Raw genomic sequence first — 5,216 nt, 5'->3', positions numbered from 1 at the left:
ACAAAAAAGAAAAATAAAAGAAGAAACAGAAAAAAAGAAAAGGAAACAAAAAAATATCTTTATATTTTCAAATTAGTTCGATAAATATCTTATTTTTTATTGTTTTAAATGACATTTAGACGATTTTTACACAAAATATCAGAAAATATAAATATGTTTTTTTAAATATTTGATTTTACAAAAGCTTTTTGAGTCTACTTTGATTTTATAAATAAATGTAAAAGAAAACAGAAAAGGGAAACAAAAAAGAAAAATAAAAAAAGAAACAGGAAAAAGAAAAAGGAAACAAAAAGAAAAAGAAAACAGGAAACAGAAAAAAGGAAAAAAGAAAAAGGAAAAAAATCCTTTAGGACCGGTTTTTAACAACAACCGGTCCTAAAGGTGGGTTCGCTCGCGCACCTAATTTTTGGACCTTTAGTACCGGTTTGTGTTAACAACCGGTGCTAAAGGGTCTTTAGGACCGGTTGTCAACACCAACCGGTGCTAAAGGCTTGTACAGCCTAGACCTCTCCGGTGCCGCCATCTTCTCGCCTTCCCGCGCGTCTTCTCTCCTTGCCGCCTTTCTCCTCGCCTTCTCTCCTCGCCGACTCGACCTCCTCACCGCCTCCTCGCCGCCCCACGCCGCCTCCTCGCCGCCCCACGCCGCCTCCTCGCCGCCCCACGCCGTCGCCTCCTCGCCGCCGTCGCCTCCTCGTCGCCTCCTCGTCGCCTCCTCGCCTCCTCGCCGCCTCCTCGCCTCCTCGCCGCCTCCTCGCCGCCCCACGCCGTCGACTCCGGCACTGGCAGCAGCAACTTCATCTTCTTCTCCCACGGGAACGTCTCGTACGCCAACGCGATCTTGGTATTTGGTATGCGATCTTGGTATTTGGTTTGAGTTTAGAGATCTTACAATTTATCTTATGTGATTGCATGTATCTTCACTCACATCATTGTAAATTCAAGAGCTTTAAACTCTTGTGATTTTTTTTAAAGTCACGGTATATCCATATTGTTGTAGTTTCTATTTTCGTCTTCTTACGTTTTAGAATCCAATGTTTCCAAAACTATTTCTTAAAGATGAATCAACTGCCGAAACATGGTGGTATGGTCATATGCAAACCACATACTATTACTAGTATTAATAGGCCCGGAATTTTTGTTTCGCCCCGGACCCTCAAAATATCAGGACCGGCCGTGTCGATTCTAAGCGGACCCTTAGACTTTATTCTTACCGTTTTATCAATGGAGATCGCAAAGTCCTATGACTGTATAAATGAGGTGACGTTTCTAAAAAAAACACCCGAGCATTTGTGCCAGAACTACGGTGAAGAAATCTGTGTCACACAATATAACTGTGTTGGCCAAGGGACCCTTTCGTCATGTCCCCCCGACCTCTCACTAGTTTTGCTGGGGAAAGTTTCCGACGATTCCGACGATTCCGTAAAACTTTCCGACGATTCCGTAAAACTTTCCGACGATTACGACTCCGACGATTCCGTAAACTTTCCGGTTCCGTAAAACTTTTCCGTAAATAATTTTGCTAAGTTAAATTCTTGTTACTAGCAGGTGTTGAGCTATGGATCCCCAAGAACCACATGATCAGCACGCCGATCAGTTCGCGGGAATGGGTGAGGCGGAGAAGGAAAGATACATGTGCCAGATGAGTTTTGAAGATGCAACGGCCATATATCATGATGACGATGGTGGACATGCGTTTAGCAATCAATTTTTGAACGACTCCGGTGACGGAGCTGAGAATATAGAAGATGTAGTAGATGCAGAAGTGCCCTCCGGAACAAACTCTGCCAATGTATATCTCAAGTCACTGTTGACGCAACAATTAATTTGTATTGCACTTACTAACGAATCATTATTTTCCCGTTTAGGCGCCCTCCGGAACAGCTAGCGCAAGTACTGAGACAAAGTCGAAACGAGGCCCGGCCGCAAGGTTGAAAGATACTGCAAGGTACTCGATCGATAAAGTTGCTGCTGATGGCAAACCACTGGAACCCCCAGAAACTTATCGCAAATTTGTAAATCAGTGCGGAGTTGTTGTAAGAGACCTGGTCCCGATCAACTTAATAGAATGGAATAAGCCGAAGACCGGCGCCAACATTGGAGCTACTTATGTCGATGACAGATTGAAAAGAGTGCTTTGCGACACGGTCTGGCTAAATTTCAGCGTAGCGGAAGATAAGAAGAAGAAAGTCGAGGAGTGGGCTTTGAAGAAGATGGCCACACAATTCCAGAGGTGGAAGAAAGACTTGTGGAAGAAATATAAGGACGAAGATCTAGTTTTCACTGGGCACCTAGTGAAGATAAGAGACGCTTGGCCTGATTTTAAGGCGTACAAGAAATCGAGTGTCTTTACATCCCGATCAGCCACAAACACGGAGAATGCGAAGAAGAAGAAATATCACCATATTTTGGGGTCGGGTGGCTACATGACTGCCCTGCCTAGGTGGCGACGCTATGAATATGCGCTTCTGAAAAGAAATATCATTCCACAGACACATGACTGGCCCGATAGGTCCAAGTTCTGGTTGTTCGCGCATGGGACAACGTTGGACGCTGAGACTGGGATGATTGTTGCGGAGGGACCATGGTCGGAAAAAATAACACAAGTCGTATCAGATCTAGAGAAGGCAATAGAAGCTGTTCGAAAAGGAACTTTTGTTCCCGATAGAGAGAAGGACGAGTTGACGAAGGCACTCGGGAACCCCGAAAAGTGGGGACGAACACGAGGCTTTGGAGCCACTACCCCGTGGAACCAAGGGTTTCCGGCGGACCATGGCACTTACAGAAGCCGTGGTAGAAGCAAGAGGAAGGCGCTGGAACGGATATCGACATTAGAAGAAAAGGTGGCGTTTCTCTTGAAGAAAGGGGGACACCCTGTACCTGACACTGAAGAGGAGGAAGAAGATCCTGCACCTGACGCTGATCAACAGCAATTAGAAGACGATCCTGTAGCAGATGTCGTCCCATCTCAGCATAGAAGCAGCGTGGGTTCCACGCAGCTGCAGCTAGAAGACGGTCCTGCAGTCGAACCGTCGGCACCTCACTACCCCGTGGATGATGTCACGGAGAAGACAAACTGTGAGATACATATGCCAATGGGGAACATATCCTTCATGGTGGCGTCAGGCTATGCTTTACCGAATCAACCTGGAGCAACCTACCATGGTGGTCAGATTCCAGCATCCCATGCTCGTGTCGGGTTGTCAACAATTACGCCGGGATGCCAGTCAATTGAGCTTGATATTCCTGGAGGTGAAGGCGAGAAGACACTGGGAGAAATGGAGCTTGGTATCATCTTGTGGAAGAAGAAACACATCGTGTTTCCTAACGCGGCGCCAAGGCCACCGACTCCTCCAGGTATAAATGCACCACCTCCAACAATTACTGAATGTTGCACCACATGTAAGCCTATTTTTAATAGTTTTTTCACTTTCGTACAGAGAATGCACGACCTCCAAGTCCACCCCCCAACGCACCTCCAAGTCCACCCCACAACGAAGATTGGGAGCCCGAGGCCGAGAGTCCATCGCCCGTGCACTCCAGTGAGCCGACGGATGCGCCCACTACGGGTACGGCAAAGCGGAAGCTGCAGTTCAGAAGAAACGGGACTCCTCCCAAGAAGAGAGAAAGGAAACCCAATAAAGTCAAGACTCCCCCGACGTTACCAGGCCTGATGACTCCGGAGGAACTAGACGAGGCCGTGAAAGCCAAAAACAAAGCATGGTTCGCACGGTTTCCCCTGAAGCCCCCTCCAGACATCTGGAAGGAAACTCTGAAGAACGTACCAAAGTGGAAAATTGAGCGCACCATCGACAACTTATATTATCCTGAACCGCCGCCACCGTCGCCCCTTTTCAGACTATGAACGGTACATTGAAAAGATGCACACCGCACAGATGAAGCAGGCGGAGCAGATGAAGCAGGCGAAGCAGACGAAATGCGGGAAACAAGTTCCCCAGCTCGGACAACAAGAAGCACAGTCAATTGCCCCGCTCAAGGTGTTATCTGACCAGGCTTCAGTGTCCGGTCCACGCATGGGCGACGTAGGTTACGCTATTGCTGATGTGGTATATAAATATAAGCCCGAGCACCCTCTGGTCGAAAATCCTAGTGCTCTAACAACCCAACTATGGAATTTACATGTTTGGTACTTGGAGGCCGCAAGGCAAAAGAGAGACTGTATCATGGCGGCAGTTCAGGATCAACACTACTTCGGAGAGTACGGTGTGGAGGTTGGGTTCGATGATTTTTTCCAGATGTACAATCAACGTGCCCTCGACAAAGCTATCGTCAGCTGCTACTGTTTGTAAGTGATTTATTTGTGTAATTTAATTATTTAGTTAAGCTCGCGTTCATTGCCCGTATAATTATCACTCACGAGACATTCTTTTTGTACGCTACTATGCAGAATGAAGATTCGTGAATGCAGGCTGGCAGGAATCTGGGACTTTGGGTTCATTGATCCGTATTCGTTTCATCAAGAGACAATAGAAAAGTTCAACAAGGATACACCGGATGATTTGCTAAGGTTTTTGAAGCGACAAAGTACCAAAAAAGAAATACTTTGGCCCTACGGATTCAAGTGAGTGTTACTGTCTTGTACACATTCCATTTTGCTTACCTGATGTTAAGTGTAATTGATGAGATGCATGACTGCGTGTGTACATGTGCGCAGGTCCCACTTCATATTGTTCATCATTACAATCGATCAAGGACAAGTTGAAGTCTGGGACCCGTTAACCTGGGACGCTGACACATGGAAGAGCGCGCGTCAGATGCTTCAAAGGTATATATATATATCGGCCTCTTTCGTTCATCGGCCTCTTTTTCGTTCATTTCCTGATATCAAGTAAGTAATAATTAACTCTTGTATTCATTTTTCTTTGTCGGCCAGGGTTTGGCAAATGTTCATCAAGGAAGAACCCGGTACATGGGCAGACAAGCTCCACTTTCAGATTAACAAAGTAAGTAGTACTACGTACCCTGGTTTCAATACCATTACCATTCTCTTGATTATTATTAATTTGACTGAATTATGTTCTCGTATATAGGGCGTCCCGCAACAACCACAGTGCACTGATTATTGTGGATACTACGTTTGCGAGTACATTCAGAGGATTATCAATGAGAAATCCCGTACTTCCAGAAATCTAGAGGTACGTAACCGAATCTTCACAACTTTATTTATGTTGCCATCAATTATGTTTAGTTTTGTTCAT

The sequence above is a fragment of the Hordeum vulgare genome, chromosome 7H (assembly GCF_904849725.1).
Source record: "Hordeum vulgare subsp. vulgare chromosome 7H, MorexV3_pseudomolecules_assembly, whole genome shotgun sequence".
Lineage (NCBI taxonomy): Eukaryota > Viridiplantae > Streptophyta > Magnoliopsida > Poales > Poaceae > Hordeum > Hordeum vulgare.
The sequence above is the reverse complement of the archived record's forward strand: the minus strand, read 5'-3'. Positions refer to the sequence as shown.